Raw genomic sequence first — 12,825 nt, forward strand, 5'->3', positions numbered from 1 at the left:
TCACTGAGAATATCTAGTACTGATTACCTCTAGATTTTTTGATAATAATCTTTGTTTTTGATATATAATCTTCATCACTATCATTACAACAGCTTCTTTACACCTTTAAAAACATTATGTATATTTTTATAATCAAAGCCAGAATAAAATACGTCTTTTGCCTGGTTAAAATGTCTTTCACTCCAGTTACTTAAACTTTTATGAAATATTCATATAGATAGAGAACAAATGATGGTGGAAATACATACACAAGTAATTACATACAGAGAATATATTTTTCAGGTTAAGTGTATCTTCACCAATTTTCCCCCTCATTGAACTGTCAATTACTGTAAGAATGGTGCTGAAGTATCTAACCATAATAGTGGAGTTGCCCACTTCTCTTTGCAGTTCTGTCATAGATATTTTGACCCTCTGTTTTGATTTTTATACCTTACGATTGTTAGCTCTTCTTGGAGAATTCATTCCTTTATCATTATATAATGTTCTTCTTTATGTCTGAATTGTTTTTCTTCTTCCCCAAGTCTGCTTTGTCTGAAATTAACATACCTACTCCAGCTTTTTTGATAAATGTTAGCATCACATACTTTTATAGAACTTTACTTTTAATATATCTGATACCTTATATTTAAAATGGCTTTATTGTAGACAACATAGAGTTGACTCTTTTTTATCCACTCTGACAATCTCTTTTAATTAGTACATTTAGACCTTTCAAATTTTGTGATTATTTATATTGTTGGATAATTATCTGTCATGTTTATAATTGTTTCCTGCTCATTAAATTTGTTCTTTCTCCCCCACCTCTTTGATTACTTCTTCTGGTTTTAGTTGAGAATTTCACATCCCAGTTAGCTCCTTTTTGAGCATATCAGTTATATTTTTCAAAATTTCTGTGGTTGCCCTACAGTTTTCAATATATATTTCTAATTAATCTAAGTCAATGTGCAAATAACATTATACCATTTTACATGTAAGCTGCATTTATAATAGAGCATCTCTAATTCTTCCCTCTTGTCCCTTAGGGTACTGTTAGTACTAATTTCACTTATCTGGATATTATGGTTACTGAATACATGAGTACATTGTTAATACTGTTACTTTAAATAGTTATATTTTCATCATTAAAGAATAAGAAGAGTAAAAGATTTGATTTTACCTTCACTTATTCCTTCTCCTACACTCTTTATGTAAACCCTAGTTTCTGACCTGTATCATTTTCTTTCTCCCAAAATAATGTATTTTGACAATTTTTCAGGCAGTTCTCAGGTTAATTATCTGTTTTTGTTTGTCTGAGGAAGTCTTTACTTCTACTTCACTTTGAAGTATAATTTCACTGAATATAGAATTCTAGGTTGCTTTTTTTTTTTTTTTTTTTTTTTTTTTTTTTTAGCTATTTAACTATTTCACTTTACTCTCTTCTTGATTGTATTCTATTCAGATGTCTGACCTAATTCTTATCTTTGTTCCTCTATGGGTATGCTGCTTTCCCTCTGGTTTCTTTCAAGATTTTCTCTCTGTCTTTGGCTTTCTGCAGTTTGAATATACTATGTCTAGTTATCACTTTTGTTACTTTGTTAACTATTTAACCTGTTTGGTGTTCTCTGACACTCATGCATGTCTGGTTTGGTGCCTGTCATTAATCTGGAAAACTATCAGCCGTTTAACTTCACATATTTCTTCCAAATTCTTTCCTCTCTTATTGGTACTACAATTAGGTGTATGATGCACCTTTTGAAATTGCCTCATAGTTCTTAGGTGTTCTTTTCAGTTTCCTTCATAAGTTTTTTTTTTTTCATTTCAGTTCAGGAAGTTTCTATTGGCCTATCTTCAAGTTCATAGATTCTTTCCTGGAGCATAGTCAGTCTACTGATAAGTCTATCGAAATAATTCTTTATTTCCATTACAGTTTTTTCAATTTAGCATTTCCTTTTTATTCTTTCTTAGAACTTACATCTCTTTGCTTACATTAACCATCTGTTCTTGCATGTTGTCTACTTTTTTGCGGGAGATCTCTTAACATATTTGTCATAGTTATTTTAATTTCTCTATCTGTTAATTCCAACATAAGTATCATATATGAGTCTGGTTCTGATGTTTTCTTTTTCTCTTCAGACTATTTCCTCTTGCCTTTTGGCATGCTTTGTAAATTTCATTGAAAGACAGACAGATCACATTGGGTAATAGGTTTTATGTTACTCTTGTTAGGAATTGGGCTGTGTCTACTATTTCTGTAGTTGTAGATTATAGAAACTTCAAATTCCTTTAGTGGCCTTGTCTTTGTCTCCTCCATAAATAGAGGCTAAGTCTCACCACTCTTCTGTTGTATCAATTTTTATTACACTAGAGCCCTGTTGGCATGGTGGTAAGAATTGGGGGAGGATAAACTGTCTATAATCTTATGATTTAATCTGTCTTTTGGTGGTCCTATGTCCTAGGTCTGTGAGCTTCACAGGTGTTGCTCCAGTGATATAGCCTTTTATCCCCTTAGATGAGACACAAAGGATAGAGGAAGCTAGAGTGGGATGGAGATAAAGCTTCAAGTTCTGCTCTTAAAGCAGAGATATACCTCTGGTAATTCTTTGTCCTTGGAGAGTAGGCTTTTATGGACAATATTCTGGGTATATACTTTACAATGATTACTTTTCATCTCCACCTGCTAGAGTTAGAACTTCTTTGTGTGAACCTCGTGAGCTTCCTAGAAGTAAACTACATGCAAGTATGGGTCCCCTGTAAGATGTGGCCCCAGGAATTTCTTAGTCTTAAGCTGATCCATACTCAATGCCCAGTAATTTGTCAAGATTATTATTTAAGTATTCCTATAAGTTTATGGCTCTAACAGCTTCTAAACCTGGAAGGCAGATCTTGCCTGTGACTGCAGGTATTCACCTGTCTCTCAAGACTTCCAGGTAACAGTCTTCCCCAACAACTCAGATGCATCCAGAAAAAGTAGTTGATTTTCAGTTTATTTAGCCTTTTCTTGTTGTAATGACAGGTATTATGACTTCCAGGTTATTTATATCTTGAAGCTAAAACTAGAATTTGCAGGGTATATTTTAGAAATATAACTTACCAGATTTTCAAGGGCTAGACATTTTCCTTCCAAGTGAGCACACTTTCCCTCCCTTTCTTTTTTGAAGTATAGTCAGTTTACAATGTTGCATCAATTTCTGGTGTACAGCATAATGTTTTAGTCATACATACACATACATATATTGTCCTCCCTCTCTTTACTCCTTCATTTCTTGCCTCCTTCCCTCCCTACCTTAAACTTCAGAGTCTGTAAATTGTTAAGACTGAGGATATACAATATCTGTAGAAGCACTATATTGAGCCAGTTTTGATTTCTTTGGCCCAACACACATTTTTAATTATATGACAACATGTAATTTAAAAGATATGAGATTTCACATAAAAGTAAACATTTGCTCCTTTCCTTAACAATTCGAAGTACTGGCAATACTGAGTTCACAATTGCATATGGAAACTATGTTTCAGATGCCTCCATTAAATGACCAGTATGTGCTATTGTATTTACCACATTGAAAGAAATATATATTTTATTTATGTAAGCTTCTTCCAGGCACACATTTTGGTTTGCTACTGAAAAGCAATTCCAACCCTAACTACCTTGAACTAGGTCAAATTTCACAGGTTAATGGTACAGTCCCCCACAAGACTGCCATCACTTCGGACACCAGCCACAAGCTCTGAGTTCTAGGTCACTTGTGCCCTGACCAACAGGTTACAAACTTGGAATTTCCCACTAACCCCTCAGGTCCAAAAATTTGCTAGACTGACTCAGAGAACTCAGGAAAGAACTATACTTAACAACTACAGATTAGAAGGAATGCAAATAACAGTCATTCAAAAGAAGAGACCCAAAGGTAAAACTCAAAGAGGGTATCAAAGGAGAAGCTTCCATGTCCTCAGAACACGTTATTCTCACTTTTTTGTGTATCACCAACAAAGAAGCATATCTGAACTATGGTGACCAGAGGTTTTATTGGGATTTTACTATGTGGTCATGACTTATTGAATCTTTGATCAAAGTGGTTGAATTTAAGCTCCAGTCCCCCCGCCACCAGAGGACAGACTGGTATCCCATGGCTCAAAGCCCCAATCCTTTACTCGCTTTGGTCTTTCTGTGGTAGTGTGCCCCCATCATGAGTCATGTTATTAACTAAGTAATCTAAGAGCCAATCATAAGTCACCTCATTAGCATAAACTCAATGTGGCCCTAGAGTCCCACCTGAACAAAGACATCCCTATCACCAGGATATCCAAGGGTTTAGAGGTTCCCTCCCAAGAACCAGACATAAAGAATAGCTACTTACTTTATTATACAACAGCCATCCATGTTCTGAGGCAAAGTTCTGGAAACAAATAAAACTGTAAACAAAAAAGTCAGTAGGTTAGAAAACAAAGAGGTTTGTCTCAATAAAGAGGACTCGAGGCTACTGTACGAATACTGATAATTATCAGAAGCTAAATAATCATTTTAGTTGAGCTGCAAATTTAGCCATTTCATTCAGTTTTAGAAACCTTAAATTAATACCTATACTAATTTCTTGAGAACTCTTTTTTTTCAATTTTAAAATAGGTCATACATAATGTAGTCTGCAAAATCTTGCAAAATAGTATATTTTTTAATTTTTAATGTATACTCCTTGGTATAAGACTTTCCTCTCCATTGCCCTGCCCTACGCATTTTTTATCATTCCTATTATAAAAGGAATAATAATTATTAAGTAGATGCTACAGAAGAGGTACACAGAGAATAGCATAGAAATGTAAAGGAGAAGATGGCTCACTGCCTCATGAATCAAGTAATGTTTGAGTTTTTACACATAAACATTAAAAATGAATCTGTAAAAATAATTTTGAGAAAAATTTAAAAAAATGAAAGGACGTAAGAAAAAGTGGTTTGATACGGCCAAAACATGGTTAAATATGAGGCTAGATCTAGGCAGAAGCTAAATCATAAACCACCATTTATTCCATGCTCAGGTATTTGACTTTTCAATCTGAAGGCAATTGGAGAACACTGAAGGATTTTATGCAAGACAGCATCAGGATTAGATATATTTTAAAAGTTATCCTTGTGATAATGTGAGGGAGAATTTTATCATTTGTAAAGTGATGTTATGAAATATTTTGTGAAGGATAAAGGATACATAGAAGAGTGCACAATTTATAATCATACAGCTTGATCAATTTTCACCATGGGGCCGTATCTGTAGCCAGAATCCAGATCAATACAGAGAACACTGTATACTGTCATTCCCGCAGAAAGCCACTTGTAACTTCTCCCGACTACCCATATTCCTCCTCAAAGAGAAACAGTACCCGGACTTCTAACATTTTATTGGTTTGCAATGCTATACAGTATTCCATTTTATAATTTATTCAAATTAATATACCTATTTTACTATCGTTAGGGTTTTTCAGTGGGGCTATTATAAAGAATGATACTATTAACATTCCTATTGATGTCTTATGGTGTCTATTTGCATCTATTTCCGTGGAGTCTACATGAGGTTGTGGAATTCTGGATCAGAGAACATACCTTTGTTCAGGTTTAATATATATTGCCAAACAGATTTCTAAAACTTACTGAGTTTGAGATGTCTGTTAGTATAAATACTGATAGAGGTGCAGAGGTTAAACAGCAAGTAAAAATATAGCTTAGTGTCTTCAGAGAGCAGTACAGGAGAAGTATACATGTCTAAGTTATAAGCATCCAGGTGGTAGTTAAAGTCATTAAAAAGGAATGAGATTAGTAGGGGGATAAAACAAAGGCCAAGAAGAGAAAAGCTACAAGGAAGAAACCTAGGAAAATCTGAATTTACTGAGTGGATGAAGGAAGAAGAACTCACAGAGTCTAAAAAAGTAAAAGCCACAGTTAAAAGAAAATTATCAAAAATAGGATAATAGGCTAAGTATATATATATATATATATATATATAGTTTTTTTCAGAAGTAATAGTTAAGAAATACACATTTTGAAAAAAAAAAGTTAAAGGGAAAAAAAGGGATTGAAATGTTCTCATTCGAATTGAATCCCTAGGAGTTCACTGGTAAACTCACAAAGACTATTTCAGTGGAGCTGGGGTCATAGACTAGATGCTTACAGGAAACAAGGAAGATTTCAGGTAAAGAAGTGGAAGATTCCATCTAGATTGCCTTTCTTTAGTGGGATAGTGGGTCCATGAAAGAGAGACCTCTAGGGAGACTGAAAACAGCTTGAAAAATACATTTGTTGTCTCTTAGACAAGTTTAGTGGTGCATGATTTCTGTTAGTTTATTCTTTCTATTTATGGAATAACATTCCACCTGCATTTATAATACCCACTGGCCATTGCTATTATTTGTAGCAATGAGCTGTACCACAGCAAACTAGTTTATCAAACAAAAGCGAAACAAACAAAAGGAAAAAAAAAAAAAAAACCCTGCTAACGTTTTTCCCTTTAATTAGCAACATCCACAAATTTCTTGAAGATTATCCCCAAGTCATGTCAGGGCTGCTACTAATGTTGCACACTGGTCCTGCTGCAACAGCACTGTTCAATAGAGCTTGAAATTAGCGAGAGACACAGGGACACTCTGACAGCCAGTCCGATCATGGCCTCCAATTCTGAGCAAATTTGCTCACATGAGAAATAAGGTTAGTGGAAACATTAAAGAAATGTGAATACTACTGCTTTGTAGTAATTGGCTCTCAGCGATTCATGCTGGCCTGATTCTGAAACCTACAAATTGAAAGCTTAAAAGCCATATTTCAGAAAATGTCTCTTTTCTTAAATAATGAAAAGAGACCAAATGTCTATTAAAGTAACCAACTAGCTTTTAGTTTTAGTTATTGTGTGATTGTAGGTAAGGTATTCGGTACTAGCCTCTCTTCTAAAATAATACATTAAAGCCACTGGTTGATACAGATTTTTAGTTAAATGGTTACTTTAATATGTATGTATTTATGTGTTATACATATGGTTTTAAGTATTTTTTTAAATTCCAGTTATCAGTATTTTTTCATGTGTATATGTGCCTTAAAATGCAGCCTTTTCCTTTCCTGCCTCCCCCACCTCCCTTTTTTTCCCCTGAGCTAATGACATTTAAGTTACTGGATAAACTTGTATCCTTGAATTTATTTTTGTATATATAATAGTATATTACTTGTTTTTAAGCATTGTAAAGATGTCCTATGACTGAACAAAATGTATATATACAGAATTAGCTCTGTGAATCAAAAGAGATTTTTTGCTAAGAGCCGCAGAATCAGCCTCTGGAGTTAAGGAGCAACTGAACATTAAGAATATGAGTGGTAAATTAAAAATCAAAGCAATAGGTACCATTATACTAATCTCATTATCATATTAAAACTAGTTATAACCAAGTCTCTGAATTTAATGTGCAATTGACATGCCCTAGTACTGCTTACATATTTATAATGATATAATCATTTGGGAAAACAATATGGCAAAATGTTTTAAAAAGCTATAAATACTCTTGGTCCTTTGACTTACTAAATCTGTTCCTGGAACTTTATCATGTAAGGTAACACAAAGATCTTAATGTATACTTACTGTGGCACAATGTAGCTTTATCTGTTGTACCAAAGGACTTAATAACACTTAAAAGAATCCTGAAAGTCTGGATTAGTCTGTTTGGGTTGTCTTTACAAAATACCACAGGCTGGGAAGCTTACACAACAGAAATTAGTTTCCCACTGCTCTGCAGGCTGGGAAGTCCATGATCAAGGTGCCAGCCAGTTTGGGTCCTGATGAGAGCTCTCTACCCTGTATGTGATGGGTTTTGTTCTCACTGTGTTCTCATGTGGCATAAACAGAAAGAGAGACAGACAGCACACAAGCTCTCTTTTGCCTATTTTGAAAACACTAAACTGATAAAGATCAGAGACCTCCGTTATAACCTCATTTAACGTTGATTACTTCTTTAGAGGCCCCATCTCCAAATACAGCCACAATGGGAGTTAGGGCTTTAATATATAAATTTGGCAGGAGTCACGTTCATCCCATAGAAGACTCTTATGGCTTCATTAAATTAATGTTTAGAAAGACTGGGTAGAAAGGTGGGAAAATGTTAAGAACATATGTCAAGTGAAAAGGACAAAGATTATATATAGTACAACGTGAAATATATTCCAATAGTATTGATTTGAAAGAGGCCTGAAAGATACAATCCACAATAAATATGAACTCTTCAAGTGCCTTATTTAGATGATACTATTTTAAGTAAAAGCATAGGTAGTATATGACAGAACTATAATTTCAGGTAAAAGTGAAGAAAAGGAATTTTCTCTATAAGTATATTATTTATATATATATATATATATATTATATTATATATATATAAAACTCTACCTCATACCATGCACAACAATCAATTTCAGAAAGATAAAAGATTTGGTGTAAAAGACAAACTTACAAACTGTTAGAAGAAAATGCTGAAAATTATCTTCACGGCCTCAGGGTAGGAAAGGATTTCTTTTTTCTTTTTCTTTTTTTAAAGAGAGCCAAAATTATTTGGGTTAATTTTAAGTAAATGATTTTAAGCAATCTTTTCGATAATAGTTAGAAAGTAGAACTAATTTCCCCTGAGAACCCTGGTAATTTGTAACATATTCATGTTATAAGCATGTAGAAGGAGCATTCTATTCTCAATATGGGATGTATTTGTGCTAGTCAAACAAATCAATGAAATATGTAAAAAGAAAATGGAGGAATTAGAACACAGCAGGCTTTTATGATCTTTAACATTATTTGATTAGTTAATAGGTGGAGGAAAGGATTTTTTAAGCAAGATGTTCAAAGTATAAAAGAAAGAGAATACATCTTACTATTTTGAACATAGGAATATAACTACTACTTACACATCTTTCTTCTCTAAAGAGATTGAAAAGACAAGTCACACTTGGAACTTGAAAAGACAAGTCATATTTGGAACATATACTGGAAAAAGATATTTGCTCTTGCCACACTGTTGACAACAGATAGACATTCAGAATGTATAAAGAACTCCTATAAAGTAAAACAAAGAAAACAATCTAATGGAAACACGAGTGGCCAGTAAGTAAAAATATGTGTTCAGCCTCATTAGTAATCATGAAATACAAATTAAAACCACAATGATTTATATTTTCACTCTGGCAACTTGGCAAGAATAAAGGAGTCCAACAATATTACCTATCAGTTAGATACAGAGCAACCAAATGTTCATGAACAGTTGATCTATTACTTTGAAAATGTCTGGACAAAATATAGATGAAGATGAAACACTCAGATGCTCAACTCAGTAATACAATATTCAGTATTTATCACAGAGACACTCTTGCAGGTGTGCTCCTGAAGACTTGTATAAGATTGTGAATAGCACCAATATTTATGATAGGAGGAAGAATTGAAATGACACAGGTGTCAATTGTTGATAGAAAATATGATCACTAGAAGATTATCATATAAAAATTAACACTGTAACAGTGAAATTAAAGCTATTCCAATCAAGATGAATGAAGCTCAAAAGACATAATGTTTGGTATAACAAGTAAATGATAGTAGAGTATTTAAGTTATGATACTTGTTATGATTCTATTTATATAAAGTTCAAAAACAGACAGACCTAAACAGTATTACTATACCTAACACGTATCAGGTATAGTAAAATGATAATGTGAAGCAAGGACATATTTAACCAAAAACTTTGGATGAAGGAGGGGAAAGATTTGTGTAGTCAGTTAGGGGTAGACAGAGCATGAAGATAATAATCAACATTTTACATTTTACAAAATTACATTTTACAAATATTGCTGTTTGCATTATTACTTTTCTGTTTCAAAATGTACATATATCTATAATGTATTTTGTATATTTGCTTTTTCAAAGAAAAGTAACAGGTTTTTTTTTAATGCTATTATCATGTGCAAAGCAGTATATATGAGAGATCTGCTTCCTAAATAGTCCTCTAAAGACAGACTTCCAAAGCACATAGCTTATTTCATTTGGGCCATTTTGATCCCACTGTTTTGACCTCACTAAATTTTGATTATAAGCATTTAATCAGAATTATGCAAACACTGATATTCTTGTTTTCAAAAATAACTAGAATAAGTTAATAGTTGGATGAATACAATAAAAAAATTTTTAAGTAACATTTTTTCTATTTTTATTTTCTAATTTTTAAAATCAGAACAATTTTTTTAATTTAAATTTCCTGATGAAATTTCAAATTATAAGCCAGCTTTAGTTTTGCATCGAATTGTACTGATCATTGTCTGGGGACAGTGTGCCATGGATGTATTTCTTTTTGCAATTTTTTTCTGCTTACTCCCACTTCTCCAATTTAATTAACCTAGCTAAATCTGGTATTAATGTTTCATTTTTCCTGTGAATTTTACTCAACAGTAAATTTTACCAAATTTATTTTATGGTTTCCACACTTGTAATATCTATAGGAATTACAAAAGAGACCAGTTTCTATACTTCTTATCTTACTGATGAGAACACTGTGGGTAGCTTTGAAGACAAAGAGATAATAGAGAAATAAGTATTCCAAAACTAACTCCAAAGCAAGATTCTGATAGAGAGAAACAGAAACAGAGAGTAAGAGTTTATTGCTGTTCAGAAATATTGACAGGTAACTCCTAAGGGCAAAAAATGTCAAAATGCCCTACAGTCATCGTAGATTAGGATTAATTATTCTATTTAACATTTAAATGCTAATTTTTAGGTTACATCAATTTACTAGAATGTTGTTGGAAAAAAATGATATTTCAATGTTCTGCATTTGTTTTTACATTTGTTTTCCCTATAGAATAATGTGGAATCCTGTAAGTAATTGAGGGGAAAACAAACAAAACTACTGGAATGGATTGTCCATTATCCCACCTCAGAAACTTATGGTTCAATTTGACTTCAGATAATTTTTAACTTAATAATAGTTTACTAAAAAACTCTACATATTGTTAATTCTGCAATAATTTATGTCTAAATAGAGCCCCACATTTCAAACAGAACTACTGACAGATTTTCAGTATCATATTCCTAGGTGACTTCACAGGACTTTCTTGGCACAGATCTAGTCAAAACTGTCCTTTCAATATTTTGACTAGTTTAGCATTCACCCAAATTGCGCATTTCTTGACAAAGTAATAAACCTAAGAGTCGCAAAGGAGAGGCTGCTTTGAAGTTCCACAGCCTCAGCTAGTGGATATGCAGCTGAATGTGAAAGACAACCAGCAGTATAACCTGGCTCTCTCTTCTCAAGCCCTTCTCGTCACAATATAACTTACTGTCCCTTTCAAGTAACCTTTAAGAATCCCATGCGTGGTATTCGGTGGTAAAACAATGTTCACTAGGACCCAAGTCACTAGGGACAGTGAACTCCTTCTGGCCTTGGGTCCTGGTGCTGCTCTCCCAGCTTCTGCTCATTGTATTGGCCGGTGTGCTCAGGCCTTTCTTGCAGTGAACAGACTGCAAGAAACCCTGCTACAGACAGAAACAAGAAGACCAGGCCGATAAAAGTATGTGGAAATGTACCCCAACCACTGTTTTATTCATTATTTATAAATCAACAGAAACTTTATACTCTAACATATATGACTATATATTCTTTTCATTTTTAATAATTTACTTTGAAAATAATTTTTAAATTGAAGTATTTTATAGGTCTACCTAATAACCATTTGTCTATCCATATATACCTATTTTAAAATTACATATTTCAGTTATTTTAGTACCCCTTTTTCACTCCAAAATGACTGACAATACTTAGTTACCCCCTTACTTTCATCTTTGTTATCCTTTTTGTCCAATTTACATAATTATAGAACCTAACACTGTCACATTAACTATAAGCCAGATAGTTAATCTTCACATCAGTCCCATCAGGTACAACTACAATTATTCCTATTTAACAGATTAGGAAACTAAGGCCCAGAGGCCTAGAGAGGTTTAACAATGATTCTGCAATATATTTTTTTTAACAGCAAAGAAGTGAGAAGGTTAGAATTTAACTTTGAGAAGTTCACCTTTCATGCTCTTAACAGCTCTAATCTCACTCATGGATTCTTCTGTGTAGTCATGAGATCTCTAAGTGCCAAGAAATCTCAGAACATTTAAAAATAAAAGCACTGCAAAAGGCACAAGTGAACTTAGGTAAAATGCAATGCAAAATGCCTATGTTATTTTAAAGTTGATCAGACCATGGGGGCCAGGGCGGAGTGGATATCTATTATGCAATCTATTTCTGGTTCTCTTATGTTTTAAAGAAGTGTCTATGTGGAGGGGGTGGTGTGGGTGTGTGTCATGGTTGGAAGGTTGTAACAAATGTAAAATCGACAAAACCTATCTAACTAGACAATGCTTCAAATAAACCATGTAAATAGTGAAACATACATTATAGCTCTGCACTGTAAAAATGTTAAAAGTGGGTGTTTTTCCATCAGGGGAGAACACAAAAGAATAACTACAGCCATCATCTTATGCACAGAACTGTGGTCCCATATCAGACTGCGACTCTCATCACAGGTTTCAGTGAGGCAATACTGTTCGAAAGAACACAGAATTGACCTTAGAGTATCTCTGTCTTCTTGCCAAAAGTAGCAAAGAAATTATTTTATAGGAAGATCAGAAGATGTTTGGTATTGCATGACATGAAGCAAACAAAATGAAGTAATTAATTCTCAGCAGTGATATTTAAAAATAAAAGCACAAATTTAATCTGGATGCACCTTTTGGAGCTTCGATGTGATAGAAGAGCAGCAGCACAGGACAGACAGGCTCTAACTACTGAGAGGGGGTAGCATGA

At 33.5% G+C, this 12,825-nt stretch overlaps 1 long non-coding RNA gene across 1 annotated transcript in view; it reads right to left on the minus strand.

The window, feature by feature from the left end:
* Nucleotides 1-3,969: 3,969 nt before the first annotated feature.
* Nucleotides 3,970-12,825, minus strand: part of LOC116662550 — a 62,850-nt gene continuing 53,994 nt past the window's right edge. Inside the window, exon 3 of the long non-coding RNA XR_004318526.1 lies at nucleotides 3,970-4,392. This is a non-coding gene — a long non-coding RNA (uncharacterized LOC116662550). The remainder of the gene's footprint in view (nucleotides 4,393-12,825) is intronic.

This window comes from Camelus ferus, unplaced genomic scaffold (genome assembly GCF_009834535.1).
Source record: "Camelus ferus isolate YT-003-E unplaced genomic scaffold, BCGSAC_Cfer_1.0 contig322, whole genome shotgun sequence".
Lineage (NCBI taxonomy): Eukaryota > Metazoa > Chordata > Mammalia > Artiodactyla > Camelidae > Camelus > Camelus ferus.